The sequence below is a fragment of the Saccopteryx leptura genome, chromosome 9 (genome assembly GCF_036850995.1).
Source record: "Saccopteryx leptura isolate mSacLep1 chromosome 9, mSacLep1_pri_phased_curated, whole genome shotgun sequence".
In the NCBI taxonomy this organism is placed as follows: domain Eukaryota; kingdom Metazoa; phylum Chordata; class Mammalia; order Chiroptera; family Emballonuridae; genus Saccopteryx; species Saccopteryx leptura.
In genome coordinates, this window is record NC_089511.1 from 34942790 (window position 1) to 34967132 (window position 24343).

General features: G+C 48.9%; 1 long non-coding RNA gene across 1 annotated transcript; it reads right to left on the reverse strand.

Annotated features, from left to right (window-relative positions):
- Positions 1-7714: 7714 nt before the first annotated feature.
- Positions 7715-22013, reverse strand: LOC136380872 (uncharacterized). Its single transcript, XR_010746998.1, has 3 exons — positions 21513-22013; positions 8449-8591; positions 7715-8323 (listed from the first exon to the last, which is right to left on the reverse strand). It is a non-coding gene; the product is annotated as an uncharacterized lncRNA (long non-coding RNA).
- Between the last annotated feature and the right edge of the window lie 2330 nt (positions 22014-24343).

Here is a 24343-nt window from a genome sequence, read left to right on the forward strand (position 1 = left end):
CACATGGAGCGGTGAGGGAGGAAGGGGACACCCGCCTAGCCAGCCAGATCAGCCGAATCAACCCTGGCGATCAATGGGGTGACAGATGTCACAGCCAGATCACCCTCACATCCTGTACCATTTCTTGAATTGTTACCTAGCCTTTGATGGATGTTTGAGGGGTTGAATCATTTAACCACTTAAGCTCCTCTTTCATGAGAAGCTGGCTTCCAGGCTTTCCTGTAGGTGGGAAGGTTGTAAGTGAATGATGAATCTAATTTCAGAATGGGGTCACTCCTTACGGCCTGAACACACCTGCACGGGGCAGCTGTTTGGAGTGTGGAGTCGGTTCTATGATGGGTAGTGTCAAAGGGTAAGAAACTCAGTTCCACACCAGGCTTGTGCTAAAAGGTTATTGCTTACCTCCTTCAATTTTCCCAAAACCTATGTGATGGGTGCTATTATTATCCCCATTTTACAGAGGAGGAAAATAAGGGTTTAGTTTGAGAGTAACATTCACCACACTGCCACACAGTTAGCAAATGGAAGAACTGAGCTTTGCACGGAGACTGCTGGTATCAGAGGTCACGTTCCTAGGGAATGCTCTCCACTAAATGTGATGCTCACAGACCCTCTGTGAGTTGATACCTGTTCCTATCTCTATTATATGTAGAGACACTGAACTTAGAGATGCACCTGTCCAAGGTCCTGAGGGTAATAAGTGGCAAAACCAGGACAGGGACTGGACTCAGAGAGACCACATCGTGTGCCCACGATCAAGTAGAATGCAGGTGTCAGGGCCGATGTTCAGGCTGGGCTGTCTAAATATGGCCCTGTGAATTCATGGATGACCAGCCCATAACAGACTCTAGGGGATGTTCTGGGCACTTTTATTTATTTATTTATTTATTTATTTATTTATTTATTTATTTATTTTTTGTATTTTTCTGAAGCTGGAAACGGGGAGGCAGTCAGACAGACTCCCACATGCGCCTGACCGGGATCCACCCGGCATGCCCACTAGGGGGCGATGCTCTGCCCATCTGGGGTGTCGCTCTGTTGCAACCAGAACCACTCTAGCGCCTGAGGCAGAGGCCACAGAGCCATCCTCAGTGCCCGGGCCAACTTTGCTCCAATGGAGCCTCGGCTGCGGGAGGGGAAGAGAGAGACAGAGAGGAAGGAGAGAGGGAGGGGTGGAGAAGCAGATGGGTGCTTCTCCTGTGTGCCCTGGCCGGGAATTGAACCCGAGACTCCATGCCAGGCCAACGCTCTACCTCTGAGCCAACCGGCCAGGGCCCTGGGCACTTTTTAAAAGTTGATGTCACAGAATGAAAATATCACCTTTGGTCAAAAAACGTTCCTCATCCTTGTTTTCAGAGGCCATAAACACGCCGGGCATCTCCTCAGCAGGCACATCTTTATGGTCTTCAATTAGGCGTGATAATCACTAGACAGTTCATGGACATTCCTCCCATGCAGGAAAGTGCCATGTTCTGTTGACCCCAACAGGTGTGTGTGTGTGTGTGGAAGGCAGGACAATGTGAAATAAACCACCACGCGTTGGCTGCAAAGATGCATCTCATTTTTCCTATGTGGAAAGATTGGCTCTCTGGCCTCTCACATCCCTTGTTACTCACATGCCTTCCTGGGTGGGGGCTGGTGCTCCTTACCTGGGGTCCTGGGACACAGTGATCCCCTCCCTGCTGGGCCAAGTCAGAAGGCTGCTCTCAATGAAACAGAAATTACATCATGTCTTTGTTGGAAACAGGGGAGCCATTCTTATAAGGCAGGGAGTTAAACTGGAATACTGACTCAGGCCAGAGAACCCCAATGTTCCAATTTTGATGGGTCATCAGTTTGAGAAGTCGAGGGTCAGTTCCAGGTTGCTTTGAAGGACAGAATTTTTACCAATTTGTTTCTTCTTGTGGTTGATTGAACACATACACCCACCCACTCACCCTTTTGTGTTTTATTCCTTTTGGGATTTGGAAAGAACGAGTTGTGGATGTCTGGTCTTTTTTTTTTTTTTTTTTTTTTTAAGAAGATTTTATTTATTCATTTTAGAGAAGGGGGGAGAGAGGGGGGGGGAGGAGCAGGAAGCATCAACTCCCATATGTGCCTTGACTGGGCAAGCCCAGGGTTTCGAACTGGCGACCTCAGCGTTTTAGGTTGACGCTTTATCCACTACGCCACCACAGGTCAGGGCGACGTCTGGTCTTTTTATTCACTGAACAAACACTTGAGGGGACTATGTGCTACACAAGTATCTGGAATACAGAGACCAAAAAAACAAAACCAAAAAGCCAAAAAACCTTGCCATTGAGCCAAGATGCACATTCTGGCAAATGCTCAATAGCAGTGGCCCTGCAGTGGGATGTCTGTGTCAGGGACCAGGTGCGTGGAACCAGGTTGGTGTCCTCTGCTGGGACCAGGGTGAGCTACGAGTTGAAGCATCGTCCTGCAGGCACAGAGCTTTGGAGGTGCTGAGTGCTTTCCTGGCGGTCAGCCGTAGGTGCCCAGCTCTCCGCGGTAGGTCACGCTGGAGTCCTGGTGGCACACACACACCGCACTGTTGATTCTCCGGAGGCCGAAGGAGGAAGGGCTGGCATTTGAAACGATGAACCGACCCACATGCCCCCACGTCAGCTGGCCTCATGAAACGAAAACAGAGCACCTGGTTTCGGTTTCCTGCCCAGGAGGTGGCACACCCGCCCTGTTCAGTCATGTGAACATCTTAGTTTAGAAGCTGGAAAAATCAAGGGTGAGGTGAAAGCCAGAAAAATAGCACATGACTTATGAGTCAGGAGATAGATTATCTGCTCTGTCGGAATGTTCTCATCTGAATGCCCACAGTCCTGTAAGAAAAATTCTGCAGGAAGTTGTCCTTTCTGACTGTTCTCTCTCTTGCAATGAAAAGTGAGCTGCTCTCCCCAGAGCTCTCTGGAAGTAGGTTTCTGGGATGTTCACTTCCGTCTGTCTACGCAGGACCCTGGGCCACCACTCAGTAGGTAATAACAGCCACCACGTGAGAGCACCTGCTGGGCACTCTTTATTGAATGTGTGAGCTCTCTGAGGCGGGAGGGGAGGGCACCGTCTGCACATGATGCACAGGGAAACTGAGGCACAGAAAGATATGGAAGGGACTTGCCAAGGTTGTGAAACCAGGAGTGGCAAAGCCTGGACACGAAACCCCTGCAGTCTCTGAACACACAACATTGTGAACATGCAAAGGCACGGAGATGCACATGAAATGGTAAATTTTACGTTATGTGAATAATAGCTCTGTTTTATTTTTATTGTTATAATTATTTTTTACAAGCGAACATTTATTTAGAAAGCCGCAGAGGTCGAAGAAGTGAGCCTGCTGGGCTGCAGGGGCTGAGGGAACACGTTATTGGGGCAAAGGGAAGGTACTCAGTAGGAAAAAGAAAGCAAAGAATGGACTAAAGAAAGAAGGCGTGGGCGGTGAGAGAGAGAGAGAGAGAGCGCGCACTGGGTTCTTTGTCTTGAAGGCTTTTTATCTGCTTTCCAAAGGCTGGGATTCCGGGGTGGGGGGATCCCAGGAGAGGAATCTCAATGGAATAACCATCATCTTGCCATTTGTGACGGATTCGATGGATGTAGAGGTTAGTATACTCAATGAAATAAGTCAGAGAAAGACAAATACCACATGATTGCACTTTTATGTGGAATCTAAAGAGCAATATCAACAAACAAACGAAACAGAATCAGACTCACAGATACAGACAACAGACCGATGGTGGACATAAGGGGGCAGGGTTTAGAGTGACTGCATTAAAAAGTGAAGGGATCGAGAAGCACAGAATCAGAGTTACAGAATATTCCCAAGGGATGTAAAGTAAATCACAGGAAATACAGTCAATAATATTGTAACAACCATGCATGTAGCCAGGTGGGTCCTGGAAGTGTCTGGTGGACACTCTGCAAAGCGTACGCTTGTCTAACCACTGCGCCCTACACCTGAACCTTACCACAAATCCATATGAATGTAAGTGCACCGAATACAGAGAGACCGTGGTTTGCCAGGCCTACAGTGCACACAGATGTGCTTCAGACAGGCTTCCTGAACTCTCTCTAGAATTCTCTGCTTAAGAGGTCACAAGGACAAGATGCCAGACCCCATGGGTGGATCTTGCTCTCAGTCTGTGTGACCATTCGCACGATGAAGAAGCCTTTCCGCTTTCTTTCTGCCTCGGCAAAACCCTCTCCCTTTTCCCCTTCCCATGTCCCTGCCTCCTCAGCTACTGCCCCATACATACCCACTCCTCCTTCAGGTTCCTATGCCCCTTATTCCTCGACTGGCGTCTGCCTCATGCCTTGGCAGTTCCCTGGATCGGATTTATGGCTTCTTCATCCACATACTCCACTATCCGCTTCCCATAATGTACAGCAGGCCCCCTACTTCCATGAAATGATACAAGCCCTGCAGCCTCCACAAAACCACTCAGTTGCCCATGAACCCCTTCCCCTCCACCCCAGTCCTCCTTCCTCTCCTCTCCTCCACCCTGGCCCTGCCCATCACTCCTCCTCTAGCCCACAGCCCCCTTCAGGCCCTTCTGTGGCCTCCTGCCCCCTGGAGAGGCGGAGCATCCACCCCTCCACCCATCCTGGCCAGGCACTGCTTCCAACCAACAAACTGCCCTGTCTTGAGCCATCCTGCAAACTGTGCCCAGGACAAAGAGCCCCTGCTACTAGTCACACAGTCCTCTCGAAGATCAGCGTGTTGGGCACCTACCAGGAACAGGGATGAGAACATGGCAGACAGCAGCTCCAGGTAATCCTGGTGGGCCCTCCAGTGACCCAGGAAACCCCATCTCTGCAGCAACTTCTCAGCCATCTGGGCATCTGGCCCATGTCACCCAGGAATGTCCCTCCTGGGGGTTAGTCCACAGGCCAAAGAAATTGTAACAAGCTCCTGTATGTCCACTCTTAGGCCCCCAGAGGCCCTCTAAGCTCCATTAGAAACAGGGAGCTGGGCTTGGTAAACTCAGGGCATCTTTCCCTGCAGACCCCTTGCTTCCATGTGGCCAAGGACAGTCCCCTCATTCAGAAGAGACTTACCCTGTGCCTGGGACACGCCCCACTCCAATAACCAGCCCCCCCAGTAGACAGTGACCAGGGCCTCTGGCAAAGCAAAGACTCTGCATGGGGGACGTGGCAGTGGGAGGAGAGGCGAAAACCTGCTGTAAGGTTTTGGATCTTGGAAGCTGGGGAAGGCAGGGATGCCTCTGGGGCAAGTCACCCTGGTCTCTGAGGTCCTGGGCACTGAGAGGGCAGTTGTTGAGCTCTGTAGTTTGGCTGGCCTTCAGCGTCCAGCCAGGTCAGGACCATGTTCCCGCAGCCTTTCTGGGGGCAGCCAGGAGCTTCTGGGGATATGGGAGAAAGAGCAGCTGGAGGCCAAGGCTCCCTGAAGGGGCTTCTCCACACCCTCCTTCCTCCCTTCCCTGCAGAACACAGGGTGGTCAGGGTTGCTCCCGTCTTCCATCTCTAATGGAAGGCAGAGGCCAGACTGGCCAGAAGTCAGGGAATCCCCACTGAAATACTTCCGTCAGCCCAGCTGGGCCGGGCAGCTCAAGACTGGACGGCCTAAAACCAGCAGCACAGCCTCCTAGGAAGGTGAGTCTTGGGTGTGCTGACTGAGTGTGGTGAGGGGGACCCCTGAACACTCACAAACAACACAGGCTTCTGGGGATGTGGGAGAAAGAGCAGCTGGAGGTCAAGGCTCCCTGGAGGGGCCTCTCCGAGGGTTCCAGACTACCACACCTTCCTTCCCCCATTCCCTGCAGAACACAGGGAAAGAAGGTCTAGTCTCGTTTCCCAGCCCTGACAGGAGACAAGGCCAGACTGTCCAGAAGTCAGGGAAATCATGTTTCAATACATCTGTCTGCCCAGCTAGGTCAGGCGCCTTGAGATTGGATGGCTGAAAACCAGCAGCATGGCCTCCTAAGAAGGTGAGTCTGGGAGTGCTGACTGAGTGTGGGGAGGGGGACCCCTGAACACTCACAAACAACACAGGCTGCCTGCCCGCCCCAATGGGGTACAGCCCGAGCTGGCTCCTCTGACCACAACCCGGTGTGCTCATGGTCCAGAATGATACTTTCTTTTGGACCCAGAACAACTCTCAGTCTTGATACATGCCTGGCTGCGGGTGAATACATGTTGGAAGACACACCCTGCGACTGCCCCCCCTCTCCCAGGATGCGCAGGGTCTGAAGACCAGGTAAGTCCAATCCCTCCTGCTGGTGGCCTTCAGTTTACAAATGACTACGAAGTGAATGCAGTCTGCCTGTAAACCAGAACCCTGAGCTCTGCCTTCTAAAGTCAAGAGTAGGTGGGGAGGCAGGCAGAGTTTGAGGACCCCTCCACAAGACCCTTCCTCACTGGTTAGCCCCCATCCTCCATTCCTCCATCCGCTCCAGGGCATGCTACCCTTGAAAAAGTCCCTCCTCTCGGCCCTGGCCGGTTGGCTCAGCGGTAGAGCATCGGCCTGGCGTGCGGGGGACCTGGGTTCGATTCCCGGCCAGGGCACATAGGAGAAGTGCCCATTTGCTTCTCTACCCCCCCCTCCTTCCTCTCTGTCTCTCTCTTCCCCTCCCGCAGCCAAGGCTCCATTGGAGCAAAGATGGCCCGGGCGCTGGGGATGGCTCCTTGGCCTCTGCCCCAGGAGCTAGAGTGGCTCTGGTCACAACAGAGCGATGCCCCAGAGGGGCAGAGCATCGCCCCCTGGTGGGCAGAGCATCGCCCCCTGGTGGGCAGAGTGTCGCCCCTGGTGGGCGTGCCGGGTGGATCCCGGTTGGGCGCATGCGGGAGTCTGTCTAACTGCCTCTCCCCGTTTCCAGCTTCAGAAAAATACAAAAAAAAAAAGTCCCTCCTCTCTCCATGACTTGTGGAACTCCAGGCACCGGCATCTCACAAATGAGTGACCAAGGGCAGAGCTGTGCGATGTCTGCGATGTCTACCCAAGGCAGGAAACCAATGACCCAATTCCTTGGGGCCAGGGGCCGGCTGTCCTGTCTGCCAGAGCTCCCCAGCACCCACATGGGACACAGATAAGTCTGGGTTCTCAGAGGCCCAGCCAGGCCCCAGGGCTGCAGGGCATGGGAGAGACCTGGGGAAGAAGCTCGTGGGGAGGGGTCATGGTTGGTTACTCCCATCTCCCTCCATCTGGCCTTCTTAAGATATGCATGGGACCCCCAGGTGGGGAGGTAGGAGCCTAGTCAGAGCCAACTTTCTTTCCCAAGTGCTACTTGGGGGCAATCTATAGGAGCTCTGCAGAAAGACCAGGGCCATCTACTGACACTGGATGTTGTTCACTGAAATCTAGAGAAGATGCGGCCGGCTAGAGTCCAGGTTCCATAAATACCTGATCAGACTTGGAGGCTAAATTTCTTTTCACTCAGAATGACATCCTTCAATTTTCCCAGGGAAATGAAAAGAGGTAAGGTCATAGGACGTCATGGAGACCTACTCTCACTGTGTGTGTTCGTTTACAGCAATGAAGAAGCCTTTTAGTTTTCCTACTGCCCCCGGGAGCCCCTGCCCCCTTCCACATCCTCTGCCCAGTCCTCCTTAGCAGGTGTCCCCCACATCTCTTGGCAGGTCCCCAGAGTGGGCCAATGGCTAGCCCTCCGCATACTCCCCCATCTCGCCAAACCAGGTTCCCACTTCTCCCCAGCAGGCCCCCTTCTCTAATGAAACACTTCAAGCCCTGCAGCCTCCACAAAACCACTAGGCTGCCCATGAATTCCTTCCCCCCCAGTCCTCCTTCCTCTCCATCTGCTCCAGGGTATGGGTCCTACACCCAAATAACCCCCTTCTCTTCATGACCTGTCGTGCTCCAGGCACTGGCATCTCAGACTCAAGGGACCAATGGCAGAGCTGTGCAAGGTCCACCCAAGGAAGAAAATGAATGACCCAATTCCTTGGGGCCAGGGGACAGCAGTCCTCTTCACTTGAGCTCCCCGGTACCCATACGGGGCACTGGTAGCACTGGGTTCTCAGAGGCTCAGCCCAGGCCCCAGGGCTCCAGGGCAAGGGAGAGACTGGGGAAGAAGCTTGTGGGGAAGGGTCATGTTTGGCCACACCCATCTCCCTCCATCTGTTCCTCTTAAATTTTGCATGAGTCCCTCAGGTGGGGAGGTGGGAGCCAAGTCAGAGCCAGTTTTCTTTTCCATGTGCCACGTGGTGGCTCTGCATTAAGGGCAGATCTACCGACACTGGACGTTGTTCCTCGAAACCCGGAAGAGATGCAGCTGTAGTCCAAGTCCACGATCAGACTGGGAGGCTTAATTTCTTCCCACCCAGAATGATGTCCTTCAATGTCCTGAGGGGAATGAAAAGAGGTAAGTCATGAGGCATCATGGAGACCTCCCGATGCCCCAAGGTGACGGAGGGAGAGTGGGTGGTGCGAGGGCCCAGAGACCCCTCCGCGCCCTGCCCTTGACCTACTGCTTGGGGTCCTGGAGAGCCTGTATTCAGCAGAGCTGGTGGCAATAAGCCAGAGGAGTGCCAGGAATCTGCACTGACTCTCCTCCTCGTTCCAGTGTCCCCGCACAAGTCAGCCTCCCTCGTCTTCCCTTCACGTGAGACACCTGCAGGAAATAGTAAATATTTCTACAATGATAGAAAATATTTGGCCCTGGCCACTTGACTCAGTGGATAGAGTGTTGGCCCACCATGCAGAAATCACAGGTTCCATGTCTGGTCATGGCACGCAAGAGAAGCGGCCATCTGCTTCTCCCCCCTCTGCCTCCCCCTTCTCTCTCTCTTCCCCTCTCACAGCCCGTGTCTCAGTTGACCGAGCCATGGCCTCAGGCGCTGAGGATGGATCGGCTAATGCAATCACTGGTCCCAGACAGGGTTGCTGGGTGGATCCCAGTTGGGGCGCATGCAGGAGTCTGTTTCTCACTCCCTTCTCTCACTTAAAAAATAAATAAAATAAAATTTCTTAGAACTGTTTTACAGAAACATGGGGCAAAAGAACAGGATGGGCAGGGCTGGCTCAACTATTTTGGCACCATCTGGCTACAGAAAAGATAACATTGATTGTCCTTTTTATATATTTTATAATGAATAATGATATTTTGTAAAGAAAATGGATTCCTTACGAAGCACGTCCTGACAGGTCAGTCTCTCATGTGGCCGTTCAGATGGCCCATGCCTGAGGTTTCCACAACCCACCTCATCATCAGTATGAGAACCACTAACCCAACAGTAAAAGATTCAAACACCTTGTCCCCCATGGTGCATTTTCTCTCTTCTATTTGGTGGTTCCACAGCATCTGTGCTGCATAGTTTACAGATTTTGAGAAACTAGCCATTAACCGTCTCCTAGATGAGGCTTTCAATACCTGATTACTTCTGAATGAGCCATGGCAAGACTTTATTTTTATTTTTAAAAAGTGTTCCCTTGATTTGAGAGTGGGGGAAGAGTAAGGGAAAGGGGTTAGACAGAGAGAGAGAGAGAGAGAGAGAGAGAGAGAGAGAGAGAAGCATCAACTCACTGCTTCACTTCGTTGTTTCATTTAGTTGTGCAGTCATTGGCTGGTTCTCACGTGTGCCCTGACTAGGTTAGAACCCGTGACCTAGGCAAGCTGGGATGACGCTCTGTCTGCTGAGCCATGTGGCCAGGGCCTGGCAAGACATTTTTGACTGGCTTACATTTTTCCCCAGAATTCACAAAGCAGGCAGTTACTCATTTCATTTTCCTTGATGTTAATTCATAAGGTCCAAACTAAAATCGGGGTTGTCGTCTTTAAAGAAACCAATATAAAAGTGTTAAATTTGTTAACACATACTTTAAAATTGATTAATAAATTTACAAGAGTAGGGAGACCAAAGGAAGACTAGTAAAACAGTTTTAGCTCTGTTTAGACCAAAAGAGTCACCACTTCTAATCCTTTACATAGAGGCATAAAACGAATCATAAATATTGATTACTTGCCATTTAGCCTCCAGCAAAACAACTTAATACGCCTATGATACATTGAGTGATAACTCAATAAGATTCTAATAATTTATTTTGGTATAATGAGAAATTCATCACGAGGGACCCCTCTGACTCAAACCTTTTTATAGACGCTTGTTTTTGGGGAGCTGAGATCCACCCTCCGATGCTCTCCCGGTCCTCTGAACCACTCCTGCAGGTAGAATATTTCGGGAATCGCTGCTGCCCACAGGATGTCCTCGGTGTCTCTTTCCAAGACTCAGTCCTGGACGCTGGCTCACCTTCGAGGCTCCTTCACACACTGCCTGGACCTTCTTTTGGCTTTTGTGACTTGCCCTCCTCCTGCCTCTGACCAGCTCCGCTCCGTCTCCAAGGGTTCCACTCTTTCTGCCACCTGGTTTCACTGAGCTCTTTCCCAGAGTTCACCTCTCCGTTATTTTCTCACACTGCACATCAGGTCCTGCAGAACCCCGAGCTTCCTCTGCTCTGCACACACAGCTCCTCAGCACTGTTTCCTTATTAGTGAACTGAAACAGAATTTTAAAGTTGGACTTTGTGGACGGGATACATTAGTGAGTGTGTCCTTAAAGCCTTATTCAGAAAACCTGACTAGTTCTGCTTTTACAAACAAGCTCTTAAAAGCTTGATGAAGTAATTTATTCTCTGTGACTAGGTAGATTTTTGATTACAGTACACCTAAGTGTTTATAATTTAAATTTTATTTTCCTATATACAAAAATATTAAAAAGAGAATTATTCACAATGTCATTTCCCCCTCACCTCTAGTATTTGCTTTCCTGCATATTTCCCATTTATGTGTCCAAAGCTTGTTTTAGTAAAAATTCCATGCAAATATTTCTTTTTTCTCAAATTTATTTTCTTAAAGTTTTATCTTATGTATTATTCCACATAGCTAAACTAATACAATGCTTTCATGCCAGATACACTGTTATTAACCACGTTTCATTTTTATAGGCACTAAGTGTTCCATTCCTCATTTATCGTAATCTATAGGATTTCTTCCTTAGTTGTTTTTAATAGGTTGGGAGTTTTTTAAAAAAACATTTTGGTTAACAACGTTCTAAGTAGAGGCTATGGGTATATATTTAAATTCTTCAATTGCACCCACTTTGGTGGGAGCCCAGGGGTCTTCACTCTGGCCTCATGGGTTGCGATGAGCCTGAGCACCGCGCCACCCAGCTCCATCCCCTCTGAGTGTCTGTCTTGAACAGCCTACCACCACCTTTTCTGCTAAGGGCTCCTGGAGGGCCTGGAGGCCAGGATGGGGTCACGGGAGGGACAGGGGGTCATGTACGAGATACGAGGTCATGGAGGTGCACAGGGTCAGTGGGAGGTTCAGGGCTGTGCCTGTCAGTGTTTAGCTGTGTGTTTGGGTTTGTAGACGTTTCTGACTTCAGCTCTCTTACACCTTGGGTTTTATTTGTCTGCAAAGACCTGTGTTCTGGGGTATCAGTGTGTTTCCATGAGTGTGTCTGTGGCACCATAATCATGTAGGGGTGTCCTTGGTGGGGTGAGTGTGTCTGTGTGTCTATTCATCTTGGGTGATTGTGCACTATTCCGGCTGTGAGCCCATGAAGGTCTGAGGAGAGACCACAACACACAGCATAATTATTCCGGACTAAGGAACTAAACTGATCGGGCCAAGCCCCTTTATGGCAAGATGGTCTATTACCCACTGGAGGTCGACAGAAGCCAGATAAGAAGGAGCAGCTTCCTGGTAGAGAAAGTAATGAGCAGACAGGTGAGTCTCATCATCTTTTGCTGCCTGGGGCCCTCACCTGAACAGTGTCTGAGCTAGAGCTGGGGTGGCCTGAGCCCGGGACCACACACTCTAGTTTCTTGAGACAAGTCATGTGCAACGTGTTCCAGACATTCCCACATGCGGGCAACCAAGAGCGGCCCGAGGTAACGCACAGCCCGTGTCTGACTGTGGCCTGATAACCTTTCCTTGAACACGTGTTCAGTATGGTGATGAACTTGCAATGCCTGGCAGCCCTCTCTGAGGGAGAGAGGATAGTACAGAACCCGCCCCCAGGTGTTTGCTCTGAGGCTCGGTTACCCTGTAACAAAGGGGCCTGTGGGTCCCTTTCTCCAGCAGGAAGAAAGGGGTTGCTGAGTGCTTCCTGGGAGGCAGAGAGCAGCTGTGCATCCTGGGCACAGTCAGCTGGAAGCAGGGCCCTGGGCCAGAAACCCAACAGGACAGCATTCTTCCCCAGAGTGTGGAGTCTGGGAGAGAATCCTCACACGGATGAAACAGGCCAGTCCCCAGAGCGCCCTAACTGATCTGAAGTGGCCGTTCATGTACTTTTGTCCAGGGACTGTGCTGGATTTAACAGCAAAAGTCCAGGGTCCCAAAAATCCCCACGGCCTGGGCACTGATGGCATATGTCAACAAAACCCAACCCAAATACAAAACTGGGGTCTCCTGAGAAACCACTGCTTCTTTCCCAGGACATGATCTCGGGCCCCTGAGATCATTGTGAGGGGTCTGGGGACCAGGGCCGAGAAGCCTGGCTATCAGGCTCACCCCCGAGACTGGCCAAGGCTGTGTTTGCCCACGACTCTGGCCCATGTCCTCCTTCCCTGGCACCAATGGCTCAGGGTTGGGCTTTCTGAGGAGATTCAGCTGTCAGCAACTTTTGGTCACCTTACCTTTGGCCCTAGACCTACTTACTTCCTTGAGGTCCTGGAGCAATCCCACAAACCCGAGGTAGAGAGTGTGGCTGGGGACCCACGCACAATTCACATGACCTCTTTCACTGCTTCTGGTGAGAGAGGGAGACAGTCTCCAGCCTTATGCAAACCCAACAAACTTGATTCTGGGTGTGTTAGAAACCAGCAAGTTCTGCTGTGTGAGGAGGGAGGTCACCGGCCTTTCGTGTTACAGTGTGCAGAGAAGGAACAGCCAGGGCAGGGACACCCCTCCCCACTCACCCCCAAAGCAGCACAAGCCAAGGCTGGGAGATTAGTGCTGAGGAGGATGTGGAGAAAATAACCCTTGTGTACTGGTGGTGGGAATTTGAATTGTTGCAGCCACTATGGAAAACCGTATATAATTTTTCTTTTTTTTTTTTGTATTTTTCTGAAGTTGGAAACAGGGAGGCAGTCAGACAGACTCCCGCATGTGCCCGACTGGGATCCACCCGGCATGCCCACCAGGGGGCGATGCTCTGCCCCTCTGGGGCATCGCTCTGTCGCGACCAGAGCCACTCTAGCACCTGGGGCAGAGGCCAAGGAGCCATCCCCAGCACCCGGGCCATCTTTGCTCCAATGGAGCCTCGGCTGCGGGAGGGGAAGAGAGAGACAGAGGGGAAGGAGAGGGGGAGGGGTGGAGAAGCAGATGGGTGCTTCTTCTGTGTGCCCTGGCTGGGAATCGAACCCGGGACTCCTGCACGCCAGGCCGACGCTCTACCACTGAGCCAACCGGCCAGGGCTTAATTTTTCAAAGAAGTATAAATAAAACTAACTTATGATCTAGCACCTCCACTTCTGGATAAACATCCAAAGGAAATAAAAACTATCTCAAAAATGTATCTGCACCCCATGTTCACAGCATCATTAGTCCAGCACCCAAGACATGGAAATAACCTGTGTCCATCAATGAATGAATAAAGTACATATCTACAGTGGAGTATGACTCAACCATGAATAGGAGGAAATCCTGCCTTTTGAGACAACATGAATGAACTCTGTGGACAAAAAACTCAAATCATAAATACTGTATGGGCCCTGGCCTATTGGCTCAGTAGAAGAGCTTCATTTCAGTCTGGCATGTGGATGTCCCGGATTCGATTCCTGGTCAGGGCACACAGGGGAAGTGACCATCTGCTTCTCCACTGCTCGCACTCCCCCTTCTCTCTCTCTGTCTTCCCTTCCCACAGCCATGGCTCAAATGGCTCGAGTGAGGTGGATTTGGGCACTGAGGATGGCTCCATGGCCTCTGCCTCAAGGGCTAAGAAATGGCTCTGATTGCAACAGAGCAATGGCCTCAGATGGGCAGAGAATCGCCCCGTAGTTGGCTTGCCAGGAGGATCCCGGTCAGGGCGCATGAGGGAGTTTGTGTGAGTTTGTCTCTCTGCTTTCTCTCACTAAAGAATAAATAAATAGATAAAATACTATATGATATCACTTACATGTGGAATCTTTGAATGTCCTCAGAGATACAGAGAACACAGTGGTGACTGCTTGAAGTGGGGATCAATAGGTAAACTTGGCCCAAAAGGAAAACATCCCGGTCATTAGATACGTAGTAAGTCCTGGGGGTGCATACCATGGTGACTATGGGCAACAATACTGCATTGTATATTTGAAAGTTGCTCAGAGAGCACACCCTAAGAGCTGCCACCACAAACAAAAACCAGACAGTCTGGCCCTGGCCGGTTGGCTCAGTGGTAGAGCGTCGGCCTGGTGTGCAGAAGTCCCGGGTTCGATTCCCGGCCAGGGCACACAGGAGAAGCGCCCATCTGCTTCTCCACCCCTCCCCCTCTCCTTCCTCTCTGTCTCTCTCTTCCCCTCCCGCAGCCGAGGCTCCATTAGAGCAAAGATGGCCCGGGTGCTGGGAATGGCTCCTTGGCCTCTGCCCCAGGTGCTAGAGTGGCTCTGGTCGCGACAGAGCGAGGCCCCAGAGGGGCAGAGCATCGCCCCCTGGTGGGTGTGCCGGGTGGATCCCGGTCGGGTGCATGTGGGAGTCTGTCTGACTGTCTCTCCCCGTTTCCAGCTTCAGAAAAATACAAAAACAAACAAACAAACAACCCCCCCCCAAAAAAAACAACAACCAGACAGTCTGTTGACCTCTAATGCTTTTCCATGAGTGGGGCTCATGCAGAAGACCCTCCCGAGTACTCCTGAACACTGACAGTGCTGCCCAGAAACGCTGTCATAACTTGGGTCTACCTTTCACAGTTGAAAAGGCTCCCCTTGATTTCCAGTCCTGTGCACAAGCGGAAACCTCAAACTCAAGCTGACTAGGGAGAGAAGAAGCCAACATCGAGGTAGACTGCTTCCTCCCAACACGCTGGATAAAGAATGTGTCTTCTCATTCCTCCTTCTCTCTCTCACCATCCTTTTCCTAATTCTTGCACCACGAGAGCCTTTTATGCTTTTTTCTTGTGGAGGAAACATACACTCCATACTCCCCTCAACTGAAAGGGACACTGGAGAATTGCTGCCCTCAACCCTGGTGCCCAAATCAGGAAACTCGTCCTTCTACTGCCTATATACCAAATCCGGAAACTTTACCCTACCGGCTGAAAAGTGCACATTGATACTGGCAAGTCTAATTTTTGAAGGATGCCCACAACTGCCCCACAGTAGACAGAAAATGGCTTGGGCGTGCTTTAGTGTGAAGTTCTTCTTTCCATCTTCATTTTGGAGTACTTAAAATTATAGCAGCATTTACAATCTCTCATATTCATGCCTAACACGTTTAATGAGTGTACAAACTTTTGTAATTCACCTGAGCAGGCAGTGGTGCAGTGAATAGAGCATAGGAGTGGGACATGAAGGACCCAGGATCAAAACTGGGAGGTCGCTGGCTTGAGCTCAGGCTCATCCAACTCAAGTGGGACTCACTAGCTTGAGCATGGGGTCGCTGCCTTGAGTGTGGGATCACAGACATGACCCCATGGTCACTGGCTAGCGGCCATGGTCACTAGCTTGAAGCCTAAGGTTGCTGGCTTGAACCCACGGTCGCTGGCTTGAGCAAGGAGTCTCTTGCTCTGCTGTACCGGTCAAGGTACATATGAGAAAGCAATCAATGAACAACTAAAGAGTCTAAGGAGCCGCAAAAAGAATTGATGCTTCTCATCTCTCTCCCTTCCTGACTGTCCCTATCTTTCCTTCTGTCTCTCTGTCTCTGTCTCTCTCTCTCACACACACACAGAAAAAACTTTTATAATTCAATAAAGCTAAGTAGACAGCCTGGCAGAAGTAGTTCTTTATACCCCAGGGCCCTACACCTTTCTACTGCATAACAGGGAAGATCGTGTGCTCTATATGGAGAAGAATAAGGTTTTAATGCTTATGTTAAAATGTAATGAATGGTGGAAACTGAGGAACACCCTAAAGCAGTATAACAGATTCTTCATTTCCCATTCCTTTTATTGTTCAAATAAAGCCAATAAAACCCACCTGTCATGTTCCTCCTCTGTGGGACAAGGTACTTGTGAATAGTCCTTCTCAGTCTTGAGGGGCCTCATCCCATCAAACAATGTGATTGACTTAGAAGAGGATAAGAGAAATGTGGTAAACAATGCCCAAATGACACGGTTGATCAGTGATATTTTATGCAAAAGGTTTTGATCAAAATGGAGAAAAGGAAGGAGATTCAAGATGGTGACAGAGTAGGTGGATGGTATACTCAGCTCCTCCCAGGGCCAAACTGGAGTGACAAATAACTTTAGGAACAATCATACTGAATAATCAGCTCAATCTAAATGAAGAAGAGTTTTATAACCAAGCATTCACAGGAGAAGCCACATCAAACCTGGTAGGAAGGGTGGAGACACAAAAAGGCTGTCCCCTCTCCACGGGCAGCAGCTGAGCTTCCAAATAGAACCTTTCAGCTGTGGTGGGGATGGTGGGTATAAGGGTCCCCCTGAGAGGTGTGAGCCAGCTCCCAGCCAGAGCACCAGAGCCGGGAAATGGTACCTACATACCATTCAGCTGTGAAAAGGAGCAAGGTTTCTATCTGCCAGAAAAAAAAGGTCGTCTGCAGAGATTGGGGACTCTTTAAAGGGCCAATGCACAAAATCTCTTTCAAAACTAGTTACCCTGGGTTCCGGAACAGAGAGGGCTCAGTGGACTAGAGTCACATAAGGAGAAACTGGGGTTTGCAATTCAGGAGAGAGACAGAGGGGCCACAGCCATTAAGGACTCCTGTGTTGCCTGACCAGTGCTGACACAGGATATAGAGCTCGAGCCAGAGACCCTGGGCTTCAAACTGGAGGCCTTAGGCTTCAAGCCAGCGGCCTTGAGCTCAAGGCAGTGACCACAGGGTCATGTCTATTATCCCAGGCTCAAGCCAGTGACCCCGCATTCAAGCTGGCGAATCTGCACTCAAGCTGGATGAGCCCACGCTCAAGCTGGTAACCTGGGGTTTCAAACCAGGGTCCTGTGTGTCCCAGTCTGATGCTATATGCACTGCACCACTGCTGGGTCAGACTTTTTTTTTTTTTTTGAACCAGAGAATCTGAATAGACAGATTACAGCAGTGAAATTGATGCAAAAATCAAAACTGTCCCAATAAATGAAAATCCACACTGAATTGTACCAAACAGTCAAAGAAGAATTAACACCTACCCTTCTCAAACTATTCCAAGTACGAATCAAGCAAGGAAGACTCACGGCCTCATTTTATGAGACCAGCATTATTCAAGTTCTAAAACAAGGTAAATACACTACAAATAAAAAAAATAAATTATTGGGCAATATCCCTGATGAACATGGATGATAATATCCTCAACAAAATATTAGCAAACACATTAAGGTCATATACCATGATTAGGTGGGATTTATTCCAGGGTTGCAAGGTTGGTACATTGTAAATCAATAAATCAATAAATGTGATATACAGCATAAACAAAATGAAGAATAAAATCTCATGATCACATGAAAAGATACCAAAAAAGTAATAAAATCTAGTGCCCATTTATATTAAAAACTTACAGCAAAGTAGGAATTGACAGATCATAACACAACATAATAACGAGCATTTATGAGAAACCCACAGCCAACATCATATCAATGACTTGGATGTCTGCTATCACCATCTTTATTCAATATAGAGTGGAAGACCCACAGCAATCAGACAAGGAGAAGAAATAAAAGACATCCAAATTGGAAAAGAAGAGGTAACACTGTCATGATATGCAGATGCATGATAGAGTATATCCAGTCCACCAAAAAAAAAAAAAAAAAAAAAAAAAAAAAAAGGAAAAAGAAAGATGCTCTGTGTACTTAATCATCTGAGAAATTCAAATTAAAACCACGATGACATATCACCTCACACCTCTCAGAATGCCTATCATCAAGAAATCAACAGAGCACAAGTGCTGGCGAGGGTGGGGAGAAAAGGGAACACTTATGCACTGTCAATGAGAACGCAGACTGCGACAGCCACTGTGGAAAGCAGTATGGAGTTACCTCAGATCATTAAAAATGGAAATGCCTTGTGACCCAGCAATTCCACTTCTGGGAATATATCCAAAGAAACTGAAACACTCATTCAAAAGACTCCATGCACCCCTCTCTTCATTGCAGCATTATTTACAGTAGCCCAGATGTGGAAGCAGCCCCAGTGCCATCAGTAGATGAGTGGATAAAAAGCTGTGGCACGGTTACACAGTGGAACACTACTGAAGGCACAAGACAACACATGAAAGGGAACTAAGGAATCTTGGCCAGAGATGTCACCGCACACTCTACTGTGCAACCCCAATAGATGATCCGGGAGATATTTGGGGAGACTTATTTGAAGAGTGAGAGAGTCATTTCTCCAGATGGTCCTTGTTTTATACCAGGATCAAGCAATGAAAACAATATATCTATGGGACAACAATGTTTTAGTCACAGCAAAGTTATACGCACTGATGGCTCCCTCGTAGTGTACCCATGGCTTACAGGAGGCTCAACACACCAGTGGTAATGGCTTTGAAGTTGTCATTAGGAAGGCTAGTCACAATTACATTGAGATAGTCAATGAAACCTTTACAACCCACAATAAAACATAAGTATTTCGGCTGGTCAATATAAGTCAAATAGTTTCTCTTTTATAAATATATATATATATATATATATTGTGACAAATGCCAAGAACATGAGGGAAACTTGTACTGTGGCTTTAAGAGCTCTATAGCATCACGCTATCTACACATACGAACATGACAGAAATGCCTCACGCTGACCTGCAATTAATTTATTATCCATCGTTGATGGTCACAGTGTCTGTTCTTGGAACAAAGGTAATGACGGATAATATCAGATTAACGTACGGTTTGCATAGATGTTTTGATAAGACACACCCGTGAGCTCCAGCTTTCACAAGTTTTCACAAACACCATACTCTACAACAGAACACATTTGTTAGACATTATAGTCAAGAAATCATAAAGCAACAGAAAAAGATAGATTAATAAGAGGTACAGGAACAGATTAAAGAGAAGTAGAGAGGAAGGAAAGAAAACTGAGAGGCCTTGGCCTGTTGGCTTAGTGGTAGAACGTTGACTTGGTGTGTGGATGTCTCAGGTTCGATTCCTGACCAGGGCACACAGGAGAAGTGCCCATCTGTTTCTCCACCCCTTCACCTCTCACTTCTCTCTCTGTCTCTCTCTTCCCCTCCCCCAGCCATAGCTTGATTGGAGCAAATTGGCCCCAGGGGCTGAGGATGGCCCCATGGCCGCCTCAGGCGCTAAGAAGAGCTGGTTGCTGAGAAACGAAGAACACCCCAGATGGGCAGAGCATTGCCTCCTACTGGGCTTGCCAGGTGGATCCTGGTCGGGGCACATGCAGGAGACTGTCTCTCTGCCTCCCCTCCTCACTCACTGAATAAATAAAGAAGAAAAAAGAAAAGAAGTAAAACTCAGAAACTTTAAACACCAGATATTTATATAAAAACGGTATTGTGAGGTATCCCCACTTACTTTCTGAGATATTCCTTATTTTTCAAAGATACATACAGAAATACCTACAGGTAATATTTTTAAGCTAAGTAAAGGGAGAATAATATTAGTTTGGAGGTAACATGTCAAAGGCAGATGAATGGTCACGGGAGGAAAAGGACTGGAAAATGTTCGCTGGATTTGACTATAATTTTGCCACAGCTAACTAATCTTTACCAACAGATGCAGCAAAGCGGTGAGGACAAAGGCAAGACACTGAGAATTAAATGAGAAAGTGGGAAGTGAGGACATCTTGACTAGAGAATATTTTTTTATATTGTTTTCTGGGAAACCAAATAAATAGACTAACGGAAATATCTGAGATGAGCAGGTCAGTGCCCAATGACTTCACTTTTATCCCTAAATTAAACAGTAAAGATGGAAACGTGTCTATTTGGATCACATATTTTGATGCCTAGAAATATATTAAGCACCAAGTTCTTCTTGAGCAGGAAGACGTCTGCTTACAAAAGCGAGTACAGCCTGACCAGTTAGTGGCCAAGTAGATGGGAGTGTCAGCATGGGATGCTGAGGTCCCAGGTTCAAAACTGCTAGGTGGCCAGCTTAAGTGTGGGATCATAGCCATGGCCCCATGGTCTCTGGCTTGAGCCCAGAGGAAGCTGGCATGAACCCCAGGGTCTCTGTCTTCAGCTCAAGGTCGCTGACTTGAGTAAGGGGTTACTGGCTCAGCTGGAGCCCCCTGGTAACAGCACAAATGAGAAAGCAATCAATGAACAACTAAAGTGCCACAAATATGAGTTGATGCTTCTTCTTATCTCTCTCCCTTCCTGCCTGTCTGTCCTCATCTGTCTCTTACACTTAAAAAAAAGTGAGTATAAGCCATGTATCGCAATCATTCACTGGTTGTCATTACGAAAGCTAGCCATATGTATCAACTTTATCAGAGAAAAATTTCCAAGTCCTAGGAAATCATTACAACCCACAAATAAAAACGGTTCCTCTTCTTATAACCTATAGAACGTAATGGATGGTATTTTCCTTTTCCTATGGCTGCCAAGGACACTGGTCACATTGGCAGCTCATCTTCAAAAACCCCAAAGTGTCATACTACCTATACATGTGAATTTGACAAAGATACCTGGTCCTGATCTGACACACTAATAACTACATTTAAATGATGTCTTTTATCTATTTCTACTATCCCATTTTTAAGCATGTGTGTTTCTAAACCTCCTCAAAGGCATCACAAAGCGGAGTGGGAAAGCTCACCGGACACTCCACATTTTCCCCTGCTCTTGGAAAAGTGTAGAGATTGCTCACAGTGGACCTGGGGGAGAAGAAACGAGTCACTGAGGTCATGAGTAACCTGGCTTGTTGAGGCCCAAACCGTCGGCACAAGAACCACCACAGAAAGCTCAACAAAACGACACCCTGTGAACACTGACTGAGAAGGGGCTGATAGGGTGATAGAGGACAAACACACACCTGAACCACTGTAACTCCTAAACAACCAGAGGTAACTAGATCAGTGACTCTCATTGATGAATATGAACACTGACTCCACTTAAAATAATCGGCTGCCATTAAATAAAAGGTGAAAAAAATTCCTGTCAATCTGTCTACATATTTTCTTTCATTGTTGTCCTTTTCTACTTTAAAAAGTTTTAAAATGTATTGTGTTAACATGCTTTCAAATGTCCAGCTCATTACAACACCCCCAATCTCTCACATCGTACCCCCCATGCCTCAGGTAAAGTTTCTCCATATGTTCTTCCTGTTTCTCTCAATCGCTAAAATTCAAAGAGCCCACAGAAACGCAGAATATGAGCATCAAAAGTGGGATAAATATGCATCAAGACATGGTTTTGTTTATCTGACTAAAGTTGCTTAGCACTGCTTAAACTTTATGAAGAAAAAGGTAATACAACCTGACTGGTGGTGGTGCAGTAAACGGAGTGTCCACTTGAAGCTCCTGGTTGGAACCTCCGAGGTCCTAAGCGTGAGCACGGGATCATCAACACGGCAGAACCAACGGGAATCCAAATACATACACTCGGATCAGAAAACAAAGGTCCTTCCGGCTTACAGTCTCGTTTGGATCTGGCGAGGGCGAAAGAGGTGCTGGGGTGCGCAGGGAGGAGGGGACATGCGTCTTCAGCCCCGCCAGGAGACCCAGAAATCAAGGTCCCAGGGGAGCGCCCATTCCGGGGCAGCCTGCCCCTGACCTGGGCAGATGCTGGGATCTCCGGGAAGCGGTCAAAAGCTCCCTCTCACGGACTCTCCTGTCCTCCGCCCGGGGCGAGTCCTGGGCCCTGCTCACCGCCCGCGGGAAGATGCAGAATCTACCGTTCGCCGCACACGCAGACCCACCCCTTCGAACTCGCGGATCAGCACTGCGGCTTCCGAGGCTCAGGGACTTGGATGCTCCTCCCGCGCTTCGCTCCGGGGTTCTCGCCTCCGCGCCTCCCAACACTGCGCACTGGAGACCCTGCCCCGCCGGGACTCACTGTGCCGCGCGCCTCTTGCTTGCGGGCCTCCGCGATGCGGGCAGGAGGCCGAGGCAGGACGCCGCACCTGCGCCGCCTCCCCACCGGCCTTGCACGCAGATCAGGATATCGCAGTCGCGAGTCGCTGCTGGAAACTCCGCCGGTCCGCGCGCATCCTTGTCCGCACAGCCCTGCAACCTCTGGGCGGGGAACCAACGAAGCAGTGTCCAGCCCGGCTCACCCTGACCTTCTCGCTCAACAGAAACCAAATGTGGGAATAACAGACAGCAGCGACTAGGTACCCACACCAAACACGCGTGCGCAAACACGCACCCAGCCTGTGGTGCACATGCGCAAGAGGACGAGAAAGTCCACGTGCAGGGTCCTGGAAAGAAGATGGACACTTACCAGGTTAGTAGACATCTGAATAGCCTCCACCTCATCCAGCCTTTGAGAGTAGCTGAGCAGAGAGGACTCCCCTCCCACACCACACACTCCAGTTCCCATATGTTTTCACCCCTGTAAGGGGTTTAAAAAAAGGTGTTCCTGTGTGATTGCGTCCTGTAATCCTGGTCTTTTCCTTGCTCTGGGACCTTTCCTTTTAGAAACCAGATTCCCCCACAACCGTGCGATGGGACAGGACGGTTATACCATGTCCACTTAACTGAAATACTGGGAGAAGCTTCACTGAAACACTACAAATCAGGAGAGCCCAGTGCTGACATGAAATTCTATCCGACTGTGCAGATGGTGTCTCCAAGGAAGGAAAAGATCACAGACACATAAAAATTTGCTAGATTACACACCAGATGCATAAAAATTATTTAAAAAAAATTAGAAACTACAAAGTGAAAAAAGAAAACTGATATCTGGCATCTCACATCCCAAGAGGACTGTGTTTATATTGGGTAAAATGGCCACTTTTCAAAAACGGGATCCCAAGGACAATGATTAACAACTCTGCTTGGTGAAATAATAATACAACCGCATTTGGGGCCAATTGTTTCTTAAAAGCTGGGGGAGAGGGTGGGGAAAGGGGAGTTAAAAATAAAATCTCCTGCCAAACACGAAAATTATATCTACACATGTAGAAATCAAGAGAACAGTTTAGTTGGTTGTTGAAGAACCATGAAACCAGACTGTGTGGCCACGGCAGGTGAAACACTAAGGAAATTGCAAAGATGGAAAGGAACCTCATCTTTCCATCTAGCTCAGCAGGAGCAATCATTACAGACGTGCTCCCACGTTAAACGGTAACCGTCTCCTGTGAAAGGACAGCACCATTCACTGCACATTCTTTCATAGTAAACTGTAAATTCACCTGCTGGTCTGGGCGGCCATTATTGCCTTTCCCCCAAAGAAAATGAAAACCTCTTGTATCTCCATGACAAACAGGTAGTTACAGCCCAGAGCTAGGTGCCTAGCGCCTGGGCTAAAGTCCCTGGTGACAGAGACAGGGACATTATCTGCTTTGAGCACCACCCTCAGCATTAAACTCATCCTGCACAAAACCTGTGCTTCTCCAGAGCTACTCTTGGAAGTGACTGCTTCCCCAGGAGCGGTCTTCTCCAGCTCCTGCTGCTGCTGAGCATGGCCTGTGCCTGAATTCTCACTGATGCAAGGCTGGAATGTGAGTGACAGTGACCCCATCTCGGGCCTGAGCCAGGAAACCTGCAGGTTGCATTTCCAGATTATCTTTTCCATTTTCACCAGGCAAAGGATGGGAGCTGCGCCCAGCACCATAGAAGGAAGCCTTGCGGTGAAGATGAGCAAAGCGCCATCAGCCTGGGTCCCGGCCTCCAGTTCTCACCTCCACCATGTGCACTGACTGGTGCTCAGCGGAATCCTGGGGTGTCCTCTGCACCCTACTCCCCTCTAGTTCTCTGCCCTCAAACGCCAGCTGCCATGTGCCCTCAATGCCAACACTGTCCCTTCAGCTCAGATACATGCTGAGCTCCCCCAGAGCCTCCTCCCGGTTCCGAGGCCGGGACTCTGTCTGGGCAGTGAGCTGGACCCTCTCAGGGCTCACTCTCTCTCCAAATGGCTAGAAACTGTATTTTCATGAATGTCGCACATTTTGAAAGCTTGTTTGAGCTGGGACGGAAATCTGGACCCGGTGATAATTTCTCGGCCAGAAGCAGCAGATGTCCACACTTATTGCGGCTTCATTCTGGTATTTAGAATATAAAAAAAACTTTCTCTTTTTTAATGAGTAGAAAATGCAAATATTTCCCCCAATTTGCCTTCTACTTTTCTAACATAATTTCCTAACT